Raw genomic sequence first — 26,444 nt, 5'->3', positions numbered from 1 at the left:
ATAACATTCACCCTTATGATATAACCTAGGGTTTATGATCATTTATTTAGCAATGCTTCCCATGTAAGTAACATACCAAATAAGCCTAATGAGTTTCATAGCTCTCTTGTCTAATAAGATAAAACAAATCTGGGCCTCCCTGGTGGCGCAGTGGTTGAGAGTCCGCCTGCCGATGCAGGGGATACGGGTTCGTGCCCCGGTCTGGGAGGATCCCATATGCCGCGGAGCGGCTGGGCCCGTGAGCCATGGCCGCTGGGCCTGCGCATCCGGAGCCTGTGCTCCGCAACGGGAGAGGCCACAACAGTGAGAGGCCCGCATACCGCAAAAAAAAAAAAAAAAAAAAAAAAAGATAAAACAAATCTTTTAAGGTGTTCCAAGGGGCCTCTGGAAAACCTGAATGTTATTTCCAGGTCAATAAGACTTCATTTAGAATTTGACTTGGGGGAAAATCTACTTTTTCAAAAATAAAAATGTTTTAAAACACTTTGTCAAATATGATCATATGTCACTGTGAATTAATATTTAGTTATCAATTTAATCAAAGTGACAAAGATTCACATGTAAATACAGATAGTTAAATAGTGTAAAAAGACTTAGCTCTTTTAATATTGAAAGCACTGTTTTTCTTCAAAATTATCAAAGACTCATAAAGACAAAATGTACAATATTTGTTTTGCCAGACAGATTACATTAAATGTAAAAAAAAGTCTTTGTTTACAATTTCTCATTAAGAGCAGACCAATAATTAAGAAAATTTTGCAAAAAGAGAGAAAAAACAAATTTTAATTTTCTACCAGCTTACTTTGGATATTAAAACTCAATCACTTTATTAAATTCATTCCAATCTTAGACCTGACTACACATAAAATTCCTTTCTAAAGATTCCTCTTTAACAAACCTCTCACAACTTTCTCTGTCCATTTTGATTTGTCCCTTGTTCTCTTTCCCATTTAGAAGTTACCAGCTTTAGGACAAAAATCACTTAACAAAGTTTTTACATTAACAAAAACATCTCCATACCTTACACTTTTTCTTACCCCCAAATATATTCTAATTTCCTTATAATTCCTAGTAGCTTTAACCACATCTATTATTTACAATTCTTAATCCTTTGAAGCTTTAATTTTTTTGTAAAGATAAAGTTAAAAATTATGAACTGTGTAAGTATTTTGTGGCTTGGCAAACTTATAAATACATTTCATAATTTCTAGAAACATATTCTACTTCATAGTACAAGCTTTTAATGAAGCACAAGACATGTTTACTAATGGAACCAAACATATTTAGTGTGTAATAAGAGGTCAAAAGTAGGTAAACTTAGACTCGTTCAGCAATTAATATTTCAGTATTTTGTCTTAGTTGGAAATGATCTAGACATTCAATTCATTTAATTTAGCTTAGCAAAACTCTAAGGGTACAATTTATCAAAGACATTTAGAAAACTATTTAAGTTGACATAGCAAAAACAATTATTGCTAAAAAAAGTTTACCTAAAAGAATTCTTATCTTATGTCTATTTAATTAATTTGTTCTTAACAATCACTCAGATTACTCATGACAATTTCATAAGATGTTAAAGTAGTGTTAGCCATCATCTTAAATTATTATTATTATTACTTTTTTCTGAGAAATTTTGTAAAAGAGATAACATGAGCTTATTTGACTTTTAGTAAAACTACATAGCATAAAGCTATTATACTTAATGCTGATAACTCTTAAGATATGTCTGTATTAATTAAACCATTAAACCTGAACTAGATTTTACTTACCAAAAATTATCCTAGATCATGTGAATTTGAAAAATATTTGTATTCGTTTTTGTTATATTTTTGAGAATTTTTATATTGCTTGTTGGAATAAATTAAGTTTACTCACTCAGATAGCTACAGTCTTTTATTATTTATGGAGAAGACTTTTAAGTCTTCTTGCCCTTTAAGTGTACTTGCCCTTGATAAACAATTTTAAGGAGACTGTGATTTAGAGTTTGAGCAAGAGAGGGTTTTTCTGGTGGTTTTTGTTTAAAAAAAAAACCTCTTTCCTTTTTTTTCTTTAAATTTTAGTTTCAGGTTCTAACAATTGAGATAATCTGGGCTCAGTCTCAGGCAATGTGGCTGTGTTTACATTTCAAAGACATGGTAAGATTTATAACTTTAAGGGACAGAGAAAAAAGTGTAAATATTCTTCTGTGAGTTTTGGAGTGTATTTTTCTATTATCATAAGTTTCAGGGTAATTATTATTTTAAAACCTTTTTCTTCTTAAGTACAGGACAATTTTGCTCCAATTATCCTCAACTTTTATAATATCTACAAGAATTTGAGAGGAATAGGTTTCGGGGTTGGTGAAGATAAATGGGCCTTGACTTGTTCCTAAGTTGCATTTCTGGTTTTGTAGAGATTTGGAAGACAAAGATAATTGTTTCTATTAGCTCTTGAATATTGGCTTCCAACTGATCTTTTCCTAATTATTTGTAGGAGGGCCTAAGGAATTGCTGAGGAGATGGGGCAATTTTTAAAATTTTTCTTAAAAAGGGGAATTCATGTTGGATCTTTAATTTCTGTTATTTCATCTTAATAACGATTCCCTAAGGCTAGCTGTTATACATGATTTTTCCTTTCAATTTGATCCTTCCATAAATACCAATATGACAGCTGTTTATGATGAGAGCTCTCAAAAAGGGAATCTTTTAAATACAGCAAATTTAAAGGATCCATCATCTGGCCATTGAGGAGTAAGACCTTTCATTAATTTCAAATAGTGACTCAAATCAGTAAGCCTTTTTATGGAACGACCCAGAGGTAACTTTTCAGGCTTAGAATAAATCCTTACCATGGATGAAATAAGCATACTTTCAGATGGAGAGGGCACGGATGATATAGCCCCTATAATGTGAAAATTCATTTCCAAGGATAACCTAAGAAAGCAAAGGCCTTCATTGCACAGGCAGTAAGGGTGGTATAATGCAAACTGTGTCCCTGGTCTCTCCTGGGAATTTGAGGCACCTCTGATCCCAAACCTACTAATCTGTGACATCAGGCATATGCTGCTGGAATGGGACTTTTCCAACACTAACAAGGCAATGAAGGTTGAAACAACAAAGGCCCCTTATGGACTGGGTCCCCTTAGGACAAACTCCTCTGACAGCTGGCACAACAAGACTAGAGTGTGCTGTTTATGACTTTGTGTCTCAGAACCCCAGTCAATTCAACTGGTTACCAGATGCACCCCAGTAAGTACACCATCCAGATGGTGGAGACCAGAGAGAATATTCTCACTGGACAAAAAGCCAAATTCTCAGGACACAGAAAAATACAGAAGGAAAAATCTCATCCAGTTTTTATATAGAGGACTGACAGCAAAGTTTGTCTTAATAGGCACTGGACTGGAGAGAACTGGTAACTCACCAGTCTGTGAGGCTGTCTCAAACAGCAGGCTTATAGGGCCTATGCCTGTATTCTGCCCTATGGTTCTTTCTCCTTATGAAACACGACTCAGGAGACAGAGACAAAGAAAAACAGTGACTGTCTCTGGGAGGAAAGGATTAAGAAAAACTGAGATGAGATTACTCATTTCCATAAACCAGATTTTCTATGTCACAAGGATCTTGCTCCATAAGTATTTTCTTCTGCTAATCTAAATTTAGAGATAGAGAAAAGGAGACTCTTAAGCACTTTCCCTCCCACCAGACCTTACAGGCCTGGGAAGTTGAGGAGAGAAGAAACTTTACCTTCTGCTGGCCTTTGTCATGTGTCCTAGGATCTCTCAGCTGCAGCAGTCTTGTGGTGGGAAGCAGGGTTTAGCCAGCCTCCTGGTTGTCCTGTCAGCTGTTGAGGAGGAAGAAATGTCCCTGCCAACCTTCTTGAGTTAAAGAAGTAACAAGGTTTATACAGCCTTCTTGACCCTGCATTCCCTATCTCTGGTGCTAATGATGTCTTTCTACCTCCTGGTACAGGAAGGGCACCATTCACATGAGATATTAACTTCCTGCTTTCATGGAGACAGATAGGAAGGTCAGTGTGTCTCTCTTGCATCAGTCATTTCTTCAGTAACTTTAATTCAAAGTAATATTCCACTGAGGCATATTTTGGAGCATCCTGCCCTGGGCACCAACAAAGTCAAATGGTTTAGAGAGAAAGCAAGTCCCTTTGTCAGCACTGACCTGTGCTCATGGTGATTGTTATTCCATCTCCACAATACCATTGGGCTGGGTGCTCAAGAAACAGAGCTGTGAAAACATGGCTCCTGTCTCTTATAATTTATAGTACCAATGTTTCAAAGAAAAAATTTTATTTAGTGCCTCCTTTGTGTTAGACAATAATGCTGGTATATTTTCAAGATATACAAATAATAGAAAGAGACATGTATGGTACTTGAATTGTAGTGAGACATTAAAAATTCCCCCCCCCAAAAAATCTTTTTCTTTATACTTATAAGGAAAAAAAATGTAGATTCATTTTGGATAAGATAAAGAAAATTTATGAAGTGATAAATCTAACCTGAGAAAGTAGAAAAGAACACAGTACACAGGCTCTGAGCATTCTACTCACAGAAAATATTGTCCTGTTCTTTTGCAATATGGACTTGTTCCCCTGTCCCTATGTCTGTCTCTTCCCCTCTCTGTTTCTGCCCCTCTTCTCTCTCTCCCTCACACATACACACATTCACTCCCCTACAAAAAAACCCATTGACTAAATGCTAATTGGCAGACACTGTGCTCAAACTGAGGCTACAGTGGTGAGTTAAAAACAGAGATAATTTTTCCATCCTCATCAAACGTATATTCCAAGATGGAGAAAGTGAATACTAACCAAAGAGTCACACAACCATAATATTGCAACCACAACTAAAAACCATAACCACTGAGTTAAGCTAAGCAAGCCACTATTGTCAGCTTTCTCTCAACCCTCAGTAGAGTGTGTTCCACTTAAAGGCCTTGAGTAAGTCACTATTCTGTTGAGAAAATCCAGGACATTTCTCAGTCTTCCACATCTGAAATTATGCAGTTTGGAATGTCAGGAACAAGAGTGAGGGGAAAGGTCATTCAGAACTGCAACTAACCAGTTTCTCTCTTTCTGACTGCTGCAATAACCTCCTGGTCTATCCTGTGTTTACTCCCATTCCTCTGGCCTGTTCACAGAGCTGCCAAAGTGGTCCCTTAAAGCTTAAGCCTGATTGTGCCACTCTATACTCAAAATCATCCAGTGAATTCAATTTAATTACAATAAATCCAAAGTTCTCACCAAGGCCTCAAAGTCCTTTTTGATCTGTTCTCCCCTCCTCCCATGTCTCTCTTGGCCTCATTCCTACCACTCTCCCCCTTGTTTTCTGTAATCCAGCCAAACTTGCTTCTTCTCCAGCTTTTACTAAAACACTACTTAGTAGACAAACAATTTAATTTAAATTGGGCAAAAAATTTAATAAGACACTTAACCAAAGAAGATACAGGAATGGTAAATAAGCAACATTTAAAAATGTTCAGCATTATCAGTCATCAAAGAAAAATTAAAACCACAATGCAAATAACTTCACATCTACTAGAATGACTAAAATTAAAAAGATTGATAGCATCAAATGTTAGTAAGGATGGAGAACAACCAGAAGTCTCATACATTCCTGAAGAAAATGTGAAATGATGTACTACTTTGGAAAACAGTTCGGCATTAATACAACCCCCTAATTTCACCCCCTAGGAATTTAAATTAGAAAAATATGTCCACACAAAATTTGTACATGAACGTTCATAGAAACAACTTTATTCATGATTGTGAAACTGAGTAGGATCCTGTGGGGCCTTCCCAGTGACAGACTCCCAGTGTTCCCTGCTTCTTGTTTGTAGAACAAAGCTTTAGTCTCCTAGGCCTCCCTTGATTTCCAGAGAGCAGTTAATGACTACAGAACTGACAAAATTCAGAAACAAAGGAAAAGCAGTCAAGCAAGAAAAGTAACAATAGATTGAAAAACAGTGTTGTCTATATCCCTTTCTCCTCAAGGGATATAGATAACAGTCTGACACATATCCTTGATGTGGTGCTCCAAGGACAATGGTGCTTCAAGGACAAAGGACAACCCTCTCTGAAAAAGTGTCAGCGTTACACCCCTTATCAGACCCTTAATTGCCCTCCCCACCATGTTGTGATGGTTATGAAATTCCTGAGCCCAGCTGGGCCATGAGACCTGTCCCAAATAAGAAAAGGCATCTTCCCTGTCCCACTGCCACCCTATAGAAGGAAAGTATATGTGCCTCGACCAATTAGTAAACGAAATTTTCACCTTGGAGCATTCCTTTGTTTTCTGGCTATAAAAACTGATCAATAGCACATGTTTGGGGTCCACTCCCCCAGACTACTAGGAAGTCAGCCTGCTGTTCTGGCAGAGACACTTTCCTCTAATAAAGTCTATCTTCTTTACATTCTGCCTTGTGTCTGGAAATTCTTTTCCAACCCACGTATGGACCACGACACTTGAGCGTTTTTTGTAGACACTAAGGCTCTCCACCTGATGGAGGATTTGACTACATGCTGATCACAAGCATGTAGGTCCCAGACTGGTTGGAACAAGAAGGCTGATGATTAAGGTTCCCAAAATATCACCCTGTCACCTCTCCACCAACTAATCAAAAGAATGTCCATGAACTGATAATTCACCCTGAGACCCTCACTCCTAATGTTGTCTTTAGAAACACTTGCCCAAAAGTCTTCAGGGAGTTTGGGTCTTTTGAGCATTAGCTGCTTGTTATCCTTGCTTCACATCCTGCAAATAAACACTGTACTTTCCTTCACCACAACTGGTATCAGTAGATTGGCTTTGCTCTGCATTGGGTGAGTGAATCTGTGTTTGGTTTGGCAATAATTTAGGCAACCATGAAGGGGCCACCATCCCTAGTGGGCATCTCAACCATAGCACACTGGCCCCTGACCAGTGGCAGCTCATGGATACTACTCAGCAGCTGCTTGAGCACCTTTGTCTCAGAGATGGCCCTGAACACTTGCCACTGACCAGGCATCATTGGCCCATGGCACTTTTGATTTCTCTGGTAAAGGGAAAAAGACACATGCTTTGCTGGTTGAGATTTCTCTAGTAAGTAGTGGAACTTGTGTGTGATAATACCAGGGTATTCATTCTCTTAGCCATTTGGGTCTGTCAGTGGCTAACCATTTGTTGGGATTTTCCCTTTTGGGTTGAGGAGTTTGAAACCCTGAGACACTACATTTGTTTGTTTGTTTGAGATTTTAAGATTACCAGCCATAAACAACTGAGAATGGGTAATCAGAGCTCTGTTTCATCTTATATTCCCTACGGTGTATTTTGCAGAATCGGGAATTTCTTAGCTCTTAGTTTCATGGGCTCATACCCATGAAAAGGAGAAGGTGATATTTTTCTAAAATCATGTGGTCACAGTATTCTTTAGGCTCTGGAGAATAATGACCCAGATGGGGCACTTTTTGACATTCTAAAACTTGTTTTTGCGAATGAAAAAGCTGGCTTGTTAAAAGTATCTCTTCACTATTCTGACCAGAAGGAAACAAATCTTACTAGGAGGAACTTACATTTTTCCCCCTGTGCCTTTGAAATGTAAATGTTCTACCCTGGGCTCTAATGTACTCTCACTCACTCTTGTCTATACCATCGCCAATTCCTGAGACTGAGGGGGGAAAAAAAGGGAGAAGAGTCCTTTTTAAACTCAGGCAGGAAAACTGTGAGATCTCTGTTTGTCTGGAATGTATGTATGTCCATGTGTACATTATAAATATATCTCTTTTCCTTTGGATGGTATTATCAAAGTTAGTTTGTAAATGAGCTCTATTTAATTGACTTAAAGGAAATTAAGCACTTACAGAAATTCTCAGAAATATAAAAGAAACTAACTTGAAAGAATTTCAGATTCATGTGATCTGAAAAATATTCAATATTAAATTTGGGATAATGGCTGACTTGGTCTAATGTCTCATAAAGTTTTCTTGGGTAATCTAAACATAATTTTTGAGAACAAGTGAATAAAATAGAGGTAAATGAGACAAGAGTTTTTAGGTGAACTCTGGGAATAATTATGTTTTAGGAATGTCTACTTAAAAATAGCTTTTCTGGACGTTTTAGTAACTTGAAATTTTAGAGTTTAACTAAATTAAGCTAAATGATGAGAATTCATTGAATATCGAGGTCTTTTCCAAATAAAATAATATACTGAAATATTAATTACTAAACATTGGCTTCCTTTTACAGAGAAAGTAAAGATATTTAAGACTATTAATAAATATGTTTGGTGTCACAATGAGACATTTTCCATAAGAAAGCACATATTTTTAGAAATTATAAATAGCATTTATTTATAAATTTGCCAATCTACAGAATGCTAATGTAAAGAACAGCTCATAATTGCTTACTTCTTAATTTTCACTAGGAATTTAGGTTTTTAAGACTTGAGAATTCTAATTAAATATGTAATTAAAGCCACTAGAAATAATGAGAACATTTTAGTATACAGGGTAATAGGATGTGTGTTTTCATTAAAAGAAGGTATGAAGAATAGGAATTTATTTTGTTAAAGAAAAAGGAAGTAATTTTGTCTTAAAGCTGGTTATTTCTAAATAGGAAATAAAATAAAGGGCAAGTTAATATGAATATAGAAAGTTGTAGATTTCTGGGGAAAAAGTAATCTTTAGAAAGAAATTCTATGTGTTGTCAGGACTCACTAAGATTAGAATGAATTTAATTGAGTAAATGAATTTTAAGATTAAAAGTAAAGTGGTACAAAAACTTAAAATTTTTTTCTCTCTCTGTTAAGAGAAAAAAGTTTTCTTGGAATATTGATTTGCTTTTGATTACAGACGGTAAATTTTCTTTACCTTTTAAATAATCTGTTATAACTTTCTGTACTTGCTTTTAAAATCTTTCATTGTAACTTTGGTTAAATGGATAAGCATTGTTTCACAGTGATCTGTAATCCTATTTGACCAAGTGTCTTGAAACTTTTTAACATTTTGGATAAATTTCTCAAGGATAGAATCCTAATTAAAGATATTTTGACCTCTAGATAGCTTTGGGATGTTTCAGAGGACCCCTAAGTCATCTCAAAGAGAGATATTAAACTAATTAGGATTATTTGGTATGTTATGGGAGGCACTGTCAATTGATTAGGGATAAATGTATCTCCAACCTTCTTAGGTTATACATTTAGATTATACTAAATATCATTAATATAGATATTCTTATGTTATATGAAATTAAATAAAATTTCTAAAATTTGAATATGTCAAATTTGTATGTTACAGAAGTAAACAAATTTTTTTTTGTCAATTGCATTTTAACCAGCTCTTTAACTGTGTCTTTTTAAGTCTTTTTATCATTCATAGATGCTTTTGCAAAAATGCTTCATCTTCAGGAAGATTCATACTAAAGACTTTCTGACAAGTGCAGGTTTCTGATAACTTTCAAATCATACCATTGAATTGGGTAAGAAATTAAAGAATTCTAATGGAAATCCCGATGGTTTCATAAAGGTTAAGGCTGCAAACTGTAAACAGCTCAAATGTTCATCATCAAGTGAATGAGTAATTCACATCAGCAATAAAGGGGAATGAAATATTAATATACATAACATGGATGAATCTCAAAACATGCTGAGTGAAAGAAAACAGGAACCAAATACACACTGTTAGATTCTATTTATGTAAATTTGAGAATGGGAAAACTATAGTCACTGAAAGCAAATCATATCACTTTTGTAGGAAGGTGAGGATTGACCACAAAGGAGCCTAAGGAAACTTTCTGGGTAATGGAAATTTTCTGTATCATGATTGTGGTAGTGATTACACAACTGTATATATTTGTCAAAATTTATCTAACTGTGCTATACACTTAACATGAGTGCTATCAGTTGTATGTAAATTGTACCCCAATGGGGTGATTAAAAGGAAATATATATTATGTATGACATATAAATAATATATGTTTACATATATTACATCTATATCATGACAATAGAATAAAATATGTTCTTAGTGATTAAATTGCCATTTAGCCAACATCCAGAATGCCAAACATCCTTATTTTTTTCTTGTTTTTCCTTTCTCTAACCTTTCAAAAAGCATCATTTTTAATAGTCACATCAACATTGCTGATTAGATTTGCAGTAATTTGAAAACACAGAAGACATTCCTTTTAAAAATATAAACAAAAGCTTCTTTCATCTGCTCTCTAGATCTTTTTATTCTTATGCCACATTCTTTACACCAGTTGACCAACTGAGTTAGGCACTCATTTACTTTTTCACAAATCTTTGTTGTGTTTCTGCTAGTTCTGCATTAGGGACTATTAAGGAGGAAAACCACTGACACAAAATGGTTTCATTTGTGCTGAAGCCCACGATACCACGCATGTATTTAATACCTAACCTACTTGCAATTTCAACCTTCACCAGAAATGTTATCTTAATTCTGAAATCTGGAATCTTCTGGTCAGCACCAATGTGGTAATCTGTCACAGGGGCCCTCTCCATCTCCCCCAACCCAAGAAGAAGAGGCAATCTGCAAGATAAAACTCAAGGCTTCCCTTCCCTACAAAGAGAAGATAGTACTGGTCCCAAATAACCTTTTTTTCTTTTGCTAATGACTTTCTTGCCCACCCTCCTTTCTATAAAAACCTTCCACTCTGTGTAACTTCTCAAAGTGCCCTTCTATCTACTAGATGAGATGCTGCCCAATTCATAAAGCATCAAATAAGGCCAATCAGATTTTCAAATTTACTCAGTTGAATTTTGTTTTTTAACAAGACATGACCTTAAACAAGATAAACATTGCCCCTGTTTTCATCTCAGGTGGCCTCAGCCTGCAGCTGCTTGAAGCAGGATTTTGGTTCCTGGCCAGAGATTGAAGTCAGGCCGGGGCAGTGAAAGCACTAAATCCTAGCCACTAGACCACCAGGGACTAGTGGCCAGTGACAAGGTCCTGGCCTGTCTGCTGTGTAGAAATGAATTTCCACAGAGATGGAAAGTAGTGAAACAAGTAAAGTGTTTATTAGGAGGACAAAGAATACATGTGGATAGACACATGGGCGGGCTCAGAGAGAGAGTTGCGCTCGCATGGTAGTTTGAATCACTTTTATGGGGAATTTCTTCCAGGTTTCCTTTGACCAATCATCTTGCTTTGCCTGGTTCTGAGTCCATATTTGGTATACCTCAGGGTCCTCCCGTGTTCATGTGCATCTCTTAGCCAAGATGGATTCTAGCGAAGAGGCCTATGGGTAGTTGACATCACTTACTATGGGGTGGTGCCCTCTCCCTTTTTGACCTCCAAGGAACCCTTCTGCACATGTGTAGCTGGGAAGGTCTCCTTGACTATGAGAATGAGGAACATCTAGTCTTTTATCTCTTATCTGGGCAGGGCACAGCCTCCTTTCTCGATTGCCCTGTTATTGATATTTTGGAGTTTCTGTCCAGAGGGAATGAACTCCTGCTGCTTACCCTGCGGCCCATCTATCTCCTGCCTCACTTTCACAGAACTCACAATCTGCTGTGAGAGACAGTCAGAATATGAGCACACACACACACAAATAATTTTAAAGCCCGATAGATTTGAAGTCAATAGAAAAGACATTGAGGGCTTCCCTGGTGGCACAGTGGTTAAGAATCCGCCTGCCAGTGCAGGGGACACGGGTTCAAGCCCTGGTCCAGGAAGATCCCACATGTCGTGGAGCAACTAAGTCCGCGAGCCACAACTACTGAGCCCGCATGTTGCAACTACTGAAGCCCACGAGCCTAGAGCCCGTGCTGCGCAACAAGAGGAGCCACCAAAATGAGAAGCCCTCACACCGCAACGAACAGAATCCCCTGCTTGCCCCAACTAGAGAAAGCCCACGCGCAGCAACGAAAACCCAATGCAGCCATAAATAAATAAATAAATAAATAATAAATTTAAAAAAAAAAAGAAAAGACATTGAAAAAGAAATGGGCCTCCTTTTGATAAGGAAGTCAGAGGTTTCTCTGTAACTTCTTTTGAGAACAATAAGCCATGTCTTTTCCCTCTTCTACATTTTCTCTCCCCACTGCTGACCCCAACAAAATGCTGAAGACAGAATTTGCACTCAATAGATTACCTTTTAAATTGATGTAAAAGTATAAAGTATATTTAAGTGCATTAAAGTATGGAAGGGCATACATTTGGAGCATAAAAGCTCAGTACCTGCTGGAAATATCACATAATTGATGAATATAAAACTAATTATATAATAGGGAAATTAAAAAGAAATTTCAGGCTGTGTAGAGACTAAATTAAGAGAACAATATCATATATAATAGCTGAATATTTTGGCATTTGAAATTGGAATTTAAAAAATAGATAAGAGAGGAAGAAATAGGAGTCTTAATTAATAACTGAAGGACAAAGGGGGGATAGGTAGCTTATTTAGCTTATTTCTGCCTTTTTAGTTGCAGAAAATATCAGTTTTGAAACCAGATATGGTTGCCATGTATTAGTTCTGCACAAAGTGCTAGGATGAGTTTCCCCACACCCACAGTTTGGGGATAGTGCTTTACTCATAACTCATCTTTCATGCATTTGCCTAAATTCTTGTGGAATACAGCTGGACTTGCAGCTCATAAATGTGACCTTTGGATGTGTTTTAAACACTACTGAACTCCATTTTAATTTTACATAGTAAAGCCTCTGGGCTCTATTTACTCTTTCATTATATAACATTCATTTATCTTATGAAAAACGCTGTGATTCACTGTTGGTCTAGCATTTTTTTTTTCACTTATTTGGATGATTTTTAGAATCCAAACTGTATTGTTATTTATCTTGGAAAACAGAAACACTTTCGGGAGTCAGTTCTCTGAGTCCCAAACCCCTCACCTGACACCCTCTTGTGGTGCTGTGCCCTGGGGGGAGGATACAGCAGGATCTGCAGGTGGAGAGGCCTAGAGAGCTGAGGGTATTATGTGTCTGGTTTATCGCCAAGATCAGTCAAGCCCCAAGTTATAGTGTTGAGGGAGAAATTTTTCATGTAATGGGGTATGGGGAAGTCCTTTAGGCTTATACATGGTTCAGTGTAAACTCTGTGTGAACTGAAAGAGCCTGTCAAGCACACGCAGCACATCTGCTTTAACCATTAAGGAAAAGAAATGTCTGATTCAAAAAGGAGGATAAGTGACTCCCTTCTTACGACGCCCGTGTTCACACCCTCTCGAAGACGAGGCTCCTTTCCCACGTGCCAGGATCCTACTGTCTCACTACACATGTCCTCAATCTGTCTCTTTTGAAATCTTCAAGGAATAGACCCCTGTCATGTTGGATGTATGTTCTTTGTTCTGATAAAGTAGAAGACTACCATGCTTCAGTGGAGAAGCTCCTTAGAGCCTTTTGAGGGGCTGCCTCCCAGATTATAGCCCTCAGCTTGGCTCAAATAAAACTATTTTCTGTTCCTATTATAAATTCTTTATTATTTCCCTCCACAGTGTGTTATTCCTTATGAAGTCCAGCTGTTCTAGGCTGACACCAAGCCACCCTGAAGCAGCCATCGTGTCTTCATTGCCTCTTTCTCACATCTGGGTCCTTGAAGGTTGCTGAGATCACACTTGCTTGTCTGTGTCCATGGAACCCAGGGCAGAGCCCAGGTCCTCCCACCAGGGCCCTGGATTCTGGTACCAAACCCAGGAGAAGGTGTGCTCTAGTTATATCAGCCTCACCTGGCACCAAGGCCAAGATCGTCATGTGTTTTTTCCCAGACTTCTTCTGTGGGAAAGGGTTTTGGGACGTTTTGTTTTCCCTCGTTCACCCTAGAGAGATGCAAGGAGGAAGTCTGATGCAGACTTTCCAGCTTACAAACATCTGAGGGCTGTGTCTCAGGTCAGGATCAATGTTCCCTTTTCCATGGGCATTCAAGTCAGTGAGGCAGCCTGACTTGAGGGCCAGGACTCTGCCTCTGTAGTCCTGGAGGTGATGGCTGAAGGCTGGGGACAGGGGCGCTGCAGTTCTGCCCAAGGGGAATTAAAGGCCAGAAAGCCCTGGTTTCTGCAGGAGTCTGATCATCGCCTGGAATGTATGCCAGTTAACATATAATTTCTTTATCCTATTTATTCATTATTGTTATTTCTCATTGTACTTTGGGACTCAATTTTTTATTGTTATAGAAATCCAGTGTTTTCAAAGATTCTCCCTCAAGGATTCTACTGTTAACATTTTTCATTAAGAGAAATGCCTGTCTATTCCAATCTTTCTTTCCCTCCATTATTTACTGTGTCTTTTCTAGGTCTTGTCCTTGTCTCCTGGGCCACAGTCAGTAATGTCTCCACTTATGCATTCTGAGTGTGTGATCATTTGGTCCAAGGGATTCTGCTGAATGAAGTATAAATTCTGATATCTTTCTCTTGCAAACTTTCAAAACCTACAAATAAAATGAAGATATGGGCAATATAAAATGAAAATATGATTTTCCATTCTTATTAATATCTATCTCTATATTTCAATAGAATTCAATTATTGCCCCTGGTGACTATATTTTTCAAAAGAATTCCCTAAATAATTACCAGGGATTCACTACTCCAATGTAATGTAGAAGATATTCTTAGTGTATTCTTCAAATTCATGTTGATGGAATGCTCAAGTTCCCTATATCAAATTGAGCTCCTATATTCCCTCTGAATAATAAAACTAAGATATGTTTGCTAAAGATTGTTGAAAAACAACATTTTAGCTTGACATGGACAGTACAAATACAGTATCACTAAGGGTGAAAATTTAGTATATGTCCTGTGGACTACCAATTTCATGTTCCACAATCACAATCGAACCATTTAAATACAGAATTATTTCCTAATTGTCTATTATATAAATCTCATTATAAATAACAAGCATTTTAAAAGCTTTAAATTTTTAACTATAGCTCATTAATTTGTACCTTTTCTCCTCTATCAACAAAAATTGACTTTCATGGTTAACTCAGTTAAAAAATAAAACAGCACAATAGGAAAGAAGTAAAATATCTCCATTGCCTACAATATATAATAATATATATAAATATGCTGATGACAAAAACGTGGGTCTGCTCTCCCACGTGCAGTAAAGCAAATCTACTGACACCAGGTTATGGCGAAGGAAAGTGCAGCGTTTATTGCAGGTGCCAGGCAGGGAGTTCAGGTCAGCTAGTGCTCAAAACCCCTGAACCCCCTTTCCTGATGGGTTTCATGAAAGCATTTTTAAATACCAGGTGAGAGAGGGGAATCACAGGGTATGTGATCAGCTCCTGCACAATTCTTTGGTTGATGTGAGGTAACAGAGCAGTGTCACAGGGGTTAACGTTATCAATCCTCAGGCTCCAGTAAAAGATTTCCTACTTAAAACAGTTTTGAAAGTTAATAAAAATAAACACTAACTGAGTAGAGGGAAGGTGTCCTCAACTTCAGAACAGTGTAAAGTCAGCAAATATCACAGCTGGTACACCCCTCGAAGAGACTGATCTGGACTGGTTGCAATTTTTAAGAAAACACATTTGGGTAAAATTAACTCTGCACTTAAAAAAACTGACTCACAGGTTTTAGGTTTTCTCAATGCTCTAAAAGTACTTCTTTTTCCTTTCCAAGAAGGGACTTTCAACCTCCCCCAAAGTAAAAGGGCAGTGCCTCTTGGATTGCTTTCTCTCACTGAACACACCGAAGAAAAATTGCATCATGTTGGTGTCTATCTGAATAATGTGCTCAGGGCTCTCCCTGAGTCATTGCATGGTTCTCATTTGCACGTGGGAGCCAATGGGTCTAAGTGCAGGCCACCACAAGATGTGCCACTATGGCATGTGGATTATTTTGAGCTGAAAACAATCAGGCCCAAAAGACTCAGGAAGAGCCTTTGAACTTCCCCCTTACTGCCTAAAATAATTTAAGACAGGAGGCCTGTCCCAGGAAGAAGCTATAACTAGAGATAAATGTAGTATAATATTAGGTGTGGTAGAACAGGAGGAACATTGAGAAGCCCATTTGATCAAAATCCTCTCTGTGGGGCTTCCCTGGTGGCGCAGTGGTTGAGAGCCCGCCTGCCGATGCTGGGGACATGGGTTCGTGCCCCGGTCCGGGAAGATCCCACGTGCCGCGGAGCGGCTGGGCCCATGAGCCAGGGCTGCTGGGCCTGTGCGTCCGGAGCCTGTGCTCCACAAGGGGAGAGGCCACAACAGTGAGAGGCACGCGTACCACAAAAAAAAAATTCTCTCTGTGTCTCATTGTCTTTGGATGGATTAGCAAACATTTGTTTACCAAACATTAACTCTTTTTAACTTCCTGTGAATTACCTTACTTCCCCTTGAAATTTCAGACCCATACCTCCTTCTGATGCCGAAATTTGGCTTCTGTGCACTGGTATGGAATCGAATTCGGGGGCAGAGTTTGGGTGAAGTAGAAAAGAATAGGTTTATTGTGTTGCCAGGCAAAGGGGGACACAGCAGGCTAATGCCCTCAAAACTGTGTGTCCCGACCTGGGGGGATTTGGTGAGGAGTTTTATAGCAATGGTTCAAGGTCAGGGTTGCTGATAAGGATTATGGTGTGTTCAGGGCCTGCAATCCTTTAATCTGGCCTCAAGTGGTCTCCTGATGAGCTTCTATGCTTCTCAAGGTTATCAAACTGTGACCTTCTCTCTAGAATGAAGGATGCTTCATCAAGTAGTTAACATCTTCCATTTGTTGGGGGTTTTAGTTCTGTAGAAGAGCTCAGTTATTGTTCTATGTTTCCCTTGAGGCAGAACCAGGATCTTGTCCCAAAGCTGCACTATTGTTTCTTGACAGTTCCTCCCTTGTCTCTGCAGCCCCTCCCTTCCCTGATTAGCAACTATTTGACCCTACCCTTTGGAATTCAGGGAAGGTTGTGGAGGCTGAAGCCTAGTCCCTGCAAACAAGAAATGGGGGACACAGAAAGACTTTAGTGCCCAGGAGCCCCACGGGGCCCTGCTCAGTTTCACTTCTCTTTAGTCAAGAATATATACATGTCACCTTGTCTTGCTGTCTTTGGAATTCTTCATACTTATGTGAATTCCCCATGTGCACATAATAATTTAATTGTCTCTTGTTAATCTGCCTTATGTCATTTTCATTGCCAGCCAAAGAGCTAATGTTACCCAAAAACCTGGGTTTGCCTCTTGGTGGGTGTCAAGCTGAAAGGCACAACAAAAACAAAGATTGGGAGAAGAAAGGATTTGTTACTTGCAGCAAGTAAAGAGAACACCGGGGGTCTTTCTCAAAGCAGTGTCTTCCTGAACAGCAAAATTGGGGAATTTTTAAGCTAAGGGTATATGCATATTCATGAAGGGGTTTGGGTGGTCCACAGAGTCCAAGCTTTAGTGGACTGAAGTCATGAGGGTCAGAAAAGGTCAATATCATCATTCCTTATGTTCCCAGTTGATCAGGCTAATCTTTACCATTGAAAGAGAACTGGGAGCCTTTACAATTATCTTTGTTATTGTTACTTCTTTTACCTGAAAACAGTCCTTTGATTCTGCATTATTTTGTTCCCTTAAGATCATTAATTACTGAGACCCTTTCAACGGCAAGCATCCTGGCCAGGCTTACATTGCAAAATGGCTTAGGCCAAAAATGACTCCTAGATATACATATTATTAAACTTTTGTTTTATTTTCTCCTGTTAATCAGTCTCACGTCAATTTAATTCTTAGACCAGCTAAAAGTGTTACCTGAAACACTTCTTTTGTTGAGCCAAAAGACACAACCAAGCCAAAGGGCAGGAGAAGGAAGGCTTTATTACTTGCAGCAAGTAAGGAGAACACCAGGGATTTTCCCAAAACGGTGGCTCCTTGAACAGCCAAATTGGGAAAGTTTTAAACTGTCAACTGAAAAAAAAAAAAAAAAGCACAAACTGAGAGTTGTGAGTTAAGTTTTATTTGGGGCAAAATGAGGACTATAGCCAAGGAAACAGCCTCTCAGATAGCTCTGAGGAACTGCTCGAAAGAGTTAGGGGGAAGGTCAGCATGTATGTGATTTTGGTGAAGGGGGACACATGGAATCAGGGACACATTTTGGCAGAAATTTGCTGCTAGTCACGAAATGGTGGCTGCTAGTCACAAGGAGCAGATGTCTCCATGAATGATTTTAGTGCTTTTCTAGATATGAGAAGATAAAAGAAACTGGGCTCATAAAATCTTCTGAAAATATCTAACTATCTGAAGGCCTGTTCTGCCGGGTTTTCCCAGAGCATAGACTGCCTCATTCCTGATCTCTGTCCTGAATTCCATTCAGGGTGTGTTGAAGGTTGTGAAACAAAATTTATATTTTATGGCAAGACAAGAGAAATTTAAACATAAACTCTTCTCTGCCCTTTGGTCTCCTCTCTCCCCACACTGTGCATTGTGCATCTGCATTATACATTGACCAAACCTCCCCCATAGGCAGGGACACTTGCTCAACCATAAAGAGCAACATTCTCCTAACATCAACAAGACAACTCCCTCCTTAAGAGATAACATTTCTTCTTGACCTTGTAAGGGGTTACATGACCAGCAGGATGGCACTTAGATCTGAATTATGTAAACGTTCAATAACATGTCATTTGATGTACAGCCCTCGGTCTCAAAAAAAACTTATACACCTCCCTGGGTTTCTAATGGGCAGAACAGCTTTCAGAGTTTTCTGAGATGCTCTTCCCAGGTTATAATCCTCAAATTTGGCTCAAAGAAAAATTTCCAGTTCTCTTTTCGATCAAGTGATTACTTTTTTGTCAAGGTCAGAGACTACAGTGGCTAGTGACTTCATTCTTATAGAACCAGATGGTAAGGGACCATTTTATTTCACAAGATCATTAATTACTGAGACCTGTTCAAGAGCAAGCATCATGACCAGGCTGAGATCACAAATGATTTAGGCTTAAAATGGCTTCTCTTATGTCAAAAAGTTATATTTGATTCTTTTTCTTTGGGGACCCCCTGCTCCATTTGCCTACAGAAGGGCAGAGGAAAAGTTCTTCCTCTCTGACAGTCTTCATGACTGCCTGGAGAAACAATGATGGACTCAGGAGTTCTTCTCAGCCTCGATGTGCACAGAAATCTTTATGCCTATGGTAAAGGGGCATGGAAAGGAGAGGGTTCTCAATGTGTAGAAGTTCAGATGCTTTCAAAGGCAGGCAATGTGCCCTGCACTATAATGCCTGTTGGGCAGGAAGAAAGTTTCCTGTACCCTTCTAGATTTTTCTGGTTAGTCTAGGAATTAAATTGACATGGGACAGATTAAGATTAACAGGAGAAAATCAAACAAAATTTAATAATATGTATACATGGAAGAGACCCAGGAGAACTCAGTAAATCTCCCAAATGGCTGAAATCCTCACCTTAAATACCACTTTCAACTAAAGACAAACATGTTGGGTGTAGTGGTTTGGGACTTCAAAGGGGAGGAAGGCAATTCTTCCCCGGACCTCATACCTGAGGTCACCATACCTCAAGGGGAAATTCAGCTTGCACTGCAACTTCAACTAAAGAACAGTTCTTCGTGTAACACTGCCGGATACTGGAAGATACACAGGTCCCTCGGCCGACCGAAGGCATTCCTTCATTGAGGCCGTTCGCTAGTCGCAGAACACCCTGCTTTAAAAAGTTGATTCAGTTTAGGGCACAGTGGGTAGCTTGTGTCTCTTTTACTTGTTAGAAAACACACGTATTTAGGCTGCGTGTCAATCTAGACATGGCGTCTATAGCGAAAAGCCTGGTTTTCCCATTTTGAAAGCTCCATTCTTGCAGCCAGAAAAAACCTGAAAAACACTGTTGTTGCCATGTTTCTAGTCCCTGCAGGCATGGCTCTGAGAAAAAAAAGAGTTTTCTCGAAAGAAAGAGGGTGCTTCCAGGTCCTGGGTGGGAGCTCTTCCTGCCCTGCTCTAGAGCTAAGGGGAATCTCAACGGGGGCCCTAGCCTCAACGTAAGGTCTTGATTTGGCATCCAGAAGGGTAGGCGTGAAGCAGGTTCCCTGAGGCCTTAGTCGCAGTTCTGCATTCGTTTAACGGCAGTAAGTGTCTAGAGACTCGTGGCCCCGTCGCGTCAGCGCCAGTTTCAGGACAAGAACTCTGAGGACCCGCCGGCTCCCCTGGGCTTGCTGGGCCACACTCAGACCCGTAGGCCCTTCAGGGTGCCCCAGGGTAGGCCGAGGGAAGGGTAACACACTGCAGTCTACCTTGGGGGAGCTAGATGTTGATGTTCCAACTACCGGGTTTGTGTTTTTTTTTTGCAAAAACCCCTAAATATCCTGTGCCCTCCCTTACCTCTTCAGAACAGTCCCTCAGAGCTATCTGAGAGGCTGTCTCCTGACTTAAGTCCTCAGTATGTCCTCCAAATAAAACATAATTCTCAACTTTTAGGTTGTGCATTTTTTTTCAGTCAACATTTAATTGTATGGCTCATGTAGGTACTATGCCTACATGTAATGGGATGAGCTGTAAATTATTAAAACTAGATAAATTCTGTCAGCTCTACCACTAGCTGAGATCAGGCTTTCTTCTCTGGATACTTCTGTCATAGACCTTGGCAGATATGGGGTCTGTGTTGGTCTTAAAATTCTTCTTAGAATTGTGGGGACTCATTCATTCTTTCAACAAATTTTACTGCTTATATTCTATGTGTCAGTTACAGTGCTGGGTCTTGAAATACAGAAGTCAACACACGAAAATACAAGGATAAAACACATTTTCTACCATATTAACTTTTTTCATTCATTAATTCATCCTTAAGTCATTCAACACGCATCTTCTTATTGAATACTGATGAGGGATCAAATGCTATGCTAAACACTGAGTATATAACTGCAAATGAGATGGATAGGCCCTGATTTTGATGTCACTACTATCTTTTGTCGTGCCATATAGTGGGACAGCTTCGTTATTCCCTTTACCGTAAGTTTTGGTTTTTTTGCGGTACACGGGCCTCTCACTGTTGTGGCCTCTCCCGTTGCGGAGCACAGGCTCTGGACGCGCAGGCTCAGCGGCCATGGCTCATGGGCCCAGCCGCTCCGTGGTATGTGGGATCTTCCCAGACGGGGGCACGGACCCGTGTCCCCTGCATCGGCAGGCAGACTCTCAACCACTGCGCCACCAGGGAAGCCCTACCCTAAGTTTTTATCACAAATTGCTAATGAAAATAAAACTGTTAGTGGAGTTTCAACATGCATAGGTAAATGAGAACACAGAACTCCCCTTTCGCATGCCCCATTCTCCTCCTTCTAACTCCCTATGTGAACTCACTTTGTGCCAAGACCAAGAAGATGTGCCCCAATAAGAACCAAGCTGATTTCCTCACACTGACAGGGGCTATTGCTCACTTAGAAGACTTGATGCTTAAGTTTGATAAGCAACTAGAAGACCATGGAGACAACCTATAAAAATGATTTGTATTGGGAGAAAATACTAAAAAGGGTTAATGTGCTGTTCCACATGTCTAACCTCCTGGGATTAAACCACAGGCACCAAGGTCACCAAGGGTACTTGGCAACAATGAGCTAAAAATGAAAAGAAAAGCATCATACTGTTATTGTATTCATCTTCCCCCAAGGCACTCTCTGATAAACACCACAACCACTAAGGGAATTGAGAACAGCTTCCTTGTGGGGTAGGTTATATATGCATCTTTTTCCAAGAAGTTAAATCATATCCAGCTATCAGCACACCTTACTTAAGGTGATTGCAATGTATGAGATTAAATGTTCCTACCTGATTGGAAAACTTCTTGTCCTCAATTCATTGGCTATACTGGATTATTTTTCTTGGGTCAGACCTTCAGACTTCTACCAGAAATCGTTCCTTTGGGGAAACCAGGCCCTCTCAGAAACTCAGGAAACTGAAATGGAGACAGCAAGAGAGAAGGAAATTATTTGGACATATAGACCTCAATTGTTTGGTTTTAAGTAAACGTCCCAGCAAACATCTTCTAAATGGTATAATAACTTGAGGGAAATTCACAGTTTATAAGTTTGTGTACTCATAAACTGAACATATTATGATAAGAGTACAGGTTGCATTTTGTGTCTTCAACTCAAGCAAAGACTTCAAAAAAGTCCCAGTTATCCTTTGTTCATTAAGACACAAAGAAAGGGCAAAAAGGGCAAGTTTCTAAGTCTTTTTCTTTAAAATTTACTTCCTTTCTTCAGTCTTCATCAAGATCTTCAGGAAATTAACTTTACTAAAGTTAATTATTCATAAAATAAACATAGGAACCTGCAGAAGACTATTTCACAGAGACCTGTAATGTACAATATCCATTGCATACATGCACCATGAGCTTGTCTTTTCTAGCACTGGCATACACAAAACTCTGTGTGTGTGTGCACATGTGTGTCTTTTTTTTGTGATGGAGCCATAGGGAGAAAATAAATCTATTGGCTGCAATTCAGTGATGTAGAAAGATTTAAGGGTAAAGGAAAAGGCTACATCAAGTGAAGCAATAAAGTCATGAGGTTGTGCTTCCATAATAATTACAATAGCAGTCTTCTGTAACCAAGGGAGCAGGCTCCTCAAATTATAGTCACACCTGTTAGACCATCTGCCCATAAATTTCACACTATCATTAATGGAAAACAAATGGCACTGTCTCTCCTTCCCTTTATCCATTGGCCATTCTCATATAAATGATTTTTCTCCTCAAGGTCATGCTCTTTCCTATCGGTTTAAAAATATTAGGATTTAGGAGGAGTGATACATAATGTGCCATGCCTTGGTACTTGTACCAGTGATGGCTCTGTAAGGAGCACTGGATTGTTAGGAGGCTATAAATTGAATTCCCCTAGAAGCAGAACCTGAGGCAATAATTTGAATGCAAACTGTTCATCTGGGAGGTGCTTCCAGAAGACTCAGAAGTGGAGTGGGAATTGAGAATGGAGGCACGGAAGGAAGCCAACAGAGGTACATTACTGAATAAATTACTCCTGCAGGGAACTGCTGCCAGTACTTCAGGGGAGTTCTGTGAAACTCTATAGAACATGTCTCAGAGTTATCCCAAGAATTGGTGAGAAACTTGAAGTACTTATCTTCCAGTCCCCTCTGTCCTTGGTTGAAAGCTACACCCAGATACATTAACTCCTGTACATTTCTGGCCTGCCCTAAGGTGGATAATTGCAGGTGGTAACATGAGTCTATCAGCATATACTGGAATGATGAGTGCTGGGGAGATATGAGTGGAGCATTGAAACCATCTAATACAGTCGGGGCAGGAGATATTAATTATTGGCTTGCAAGTCCAAATGGGTAACCTTAAATTCCTGCGTTAATGGTTTTACTTTGAGGTATTTAAGCATGATGTATGAGTAAAAATTTCCTCTATTAAATCAAGTTGAAGATCCTAAGTCCCTAATCTTCTGGAAAACTGTGGGTATCTTTTTAACAGATTTTTGAAAAGTAACATGATTAAGATTTCAAACTGACCATCCATTCATTCATTCATTAACTCATTCAACAAGCATTTATTGAACACCTAAAGTATGCCATGGGTTAAACTGGGCACCAGTGTTACTGTTACTAAAATCATTATCGTGCCACCTAGAAGTCAATGTATTGTGACACTCAAATAAGAAAATCCATAGTTACCGTAAAAATTATTACAGAGTGATATAGGAAGACATGGTAAGACCTTAATTCATGCTGTGGACAGTAGTATATGGGGGATATCAGTAGGGCTTCCTGTAGAAGGCAATTGAAATGGATATGTAACATGAAGGAAGGGTGAATTTTTGAGGAAAAGAGAAGATAAATTCATGTTTGCCAGAAAATGAATGGTTAAGGATCAGTCCAGAAAGGAGTTCCATTCATAATCAGTATAAGAAATGTCACTGGGGCTTCCCTGGTGGCGCAGTGGTTGAGAGTCCGCCTGCCGATGCTGGGGACACGGGTTCGTGCCCCGGTCCGGGAAGATCCCACATGCCACGGAGCGGCTGGGCCCGTGAGCCATGGCCGCTGAGCCTGCGCGTCCGGAGCCTGTGCTCCACAACGGGAGAGGCCACAACAGTGAGAGGCCCGCGTACCGCAGAAAAAAAAAAAAAAAAGAAAGAAATGCTCACTGGAGTGTAAGAAAAGAAGACAATGGAGAGGGTGGTAGAAGCCAGACCATGAATGGTCCATGTATGTATACTAAGTGCTATGGTCTAGTCTTTGTGTTTCCCTCCAAATTTATACGTTGAAATCTTAATTTCCGGAGGTGATAGTAGTAGTAGGTGGGGCCTTTGGGAAATGATAAAGGTATTAGTGCTCTTATAAAAGAGACCCCACAGAGCTCCCTAAGCTCTTCTGCCATGTGAGGTTACAATGAGAAGTCTGTGACTCAGAAGAGGGCCCTCATCTGACCATACTGGCACCCTATTCTTGAACTTGCAGCCTCCAGAACTGTGAGAAAAAAATTCCTGTTGTTTATGAGCCACCCAACCTGCAGTATAATCTTACAGCAGCCCAAAAGGACAAAGAGAGTTGGGATGTGAGATTTTACTCCAAGAAAGATGGGAATCCATTGAAGGATTTTAACTGGTAACTTAGAAGAGAGACAAGTTTCATAACACAATCAGGTATTTTTATAAGAAACATTTGTTTCATTTTCAGAACGATCACTCTGGAAATACTGTGACTAGATTTTTGGAGAAGGGTGATGGCAGTCCCGGATATAGAAAGATGAGTTAGTAGTCCATTAATGTAAGTCAAACAAGAAAGTGGAGATAAAAAGTGTGAATTTGTGGCTGAGAGTTCTTTTCTTTTAGCACTTGAAAAATGTTGTGTCAATGCTTCTGACTCCAGAGTTTTAGACAAGAAATATGCTGTCATTGGAATTGGTGTTTCTCAATAAGCAATGCATCGTTTCTTCCTGTCCACTTTCGAGATTTTTTTAGTCTCTACTTTTCAGAAGTTTAGTTATGACACGTCTTGGCAAGGGTATCTTTGCGTTTTTCCTCTTTGGGTTTGTTCAGATTCTTGAATTTGTGTTTATGTCTTCTAAAAAATTGGGAACTTTTTAGCCATGATTTCTTTGAATACTTTGTCAGTCCTACTTGCTCTCTTTTTTCATTCTGGAACTTTGATGACATGAATGTTAGTGCTTTTGTTACTGTTTACAGGTTCTTGAGATCCTGTTCTTTCCCCCATCTTTACCCCTCAGTCTATTTTTCTCTGTACATTTGGTACATTGTATTGATCTCTTCTAAGTTCATGATTCTATGCTTTGTAATCTCCACTCTATTTTTTTTTTTTTTTTTGCGGTACGCAGGCCTCTCACTGTTGTGGCCTCTCCCACTGCGGAGCACAGGCTCCGGACGCGCAGGCTCAGCGGCCATGGCTCACAAGCCCAGCCGCTCCGCGGCATGTGGGATCCTCCCGGACCGGGGCACGAACCCGTGTCCCCTGCATCCGCAGGCAGACTCTCAACCACAGCGCCACCAGGGAAGCCCTCGACTCTATTCTTGAGCAATGTTTTTTGATTGTTGTATTTTTCAGTTCTACTGTTCTCATTTGTTTTTATTGTTATAGCTTCTAGTTCTTTGTTTACATTTTCTATTTTCCCCATTTCTGTCAAGGAACACATAATTGCTAATTGAAGCATTTATGTGACAGCTTATTTAAAATCCTTGTCTGATCATTTCAATAGATGTTTTATCTCAGTGTTGGTGTATGTTTATTGTCTTTTCTCATTTATTCTGTGATTTCCTGGTTCTTGGTGTCATGAGTATTTTTCCATTGTATTCGAAACATTCTGAGTTATTATATGACTCTGTAACCCATTTAATTTTATTATTACTTTTTAGAAGGAAGTCATCCTATTTGAGGCGTAGTATGAGGACTGGGGGGTTACGTACAGATTTCCATTGGGCCCTACTGACAATACCCCAGCAAAAGTGGGCACTTACATTGTCTCACTGCAGACAGGTCAAGTAGAAGTTCAGCTATCCTACTGGCCCTTCTGACACCTTCCCCCCAAAAGTGGGAACATTAATATCATTGTGTTGCCTTTTAGTAGGAGTGGAAGTTCATCTCCCCAGTAGATTTCTTGACACAGGGGAGGGGAGAAGTGAAGTGTTTGCTCTCCTTCCTCCCACTTCATTCCTTCTTGTTGACGCCGGGTGTGGGTAGAGGGTCAGCTCCCTGCTGGCCCCACTGACGCCAGGGTAAGAGGAAGAGGACTGACAACTCGCCCTGCTCGTGCCGTCTCATTCTGTCTTGTTGCCTCAGGGTGGTTCTGGGGATTCAGCACCCCAGTGGGTCTCACTGACACCATGTGTTGGGGGTTAGTGGGGTGCCTACTCCCGCCAACCCGTAACATCCTATTCTTATTGATGTCCGGGAGAGATGGACGCTAAGTCCCACCATTGGACCCCACGACTGTGTGAGGGCAGCCCAGTGTTAACAAGCCTGTCAGGCACCACCTTTTTTTTTTTTTTTTTTTAAATAAGTAAATTTATTTATTTATTTGGCTGTGTTGGGTCTTCCTTTCTGTGCAAGGGCTTTCTCTAGTT

The 26,444-nt window shown here is 39.6% G+C and overlaps 1 long non-coding RNA gene across 2 annotated transcripts in view; it reads right to left on the bottom strand.

Annotated features, from left to right (window-relative positions):
• LOC309807108 overlaps nt 1-26,444 on the bottom strand; it is a 114,537-nt gene that overhangs the window by 28,890 nt on the left and 59,203 nt on the right. For both annotated transcript variants that reach the window (XR_014294508.1, XR_014294509.1), the window contains exon 2: nt 21,673-21,799. This is a non-coding gene — a long non-coding RNA (uncharacterized lncRNA). The remainder of the gene's footprint in view (nt 1-21,672; nt 21,800-26,444) is intronic.

The sequence above is a fragment of the Mesoplodon mirus genome, assembly GCF_964341445.2.
Source record: "Mesoplodon mirus genome assembly, chromosome: 7".
Lineage (NCBI taxonomy): Eukaryota > Metazoa > Chordata > Mammalia > Artiodactyla > Ziphiidae > Mesoplodon > Mesoplodon mirus.
This window is presented reverse-complemented; position numbering and strand designations above follow the sequence as displayed.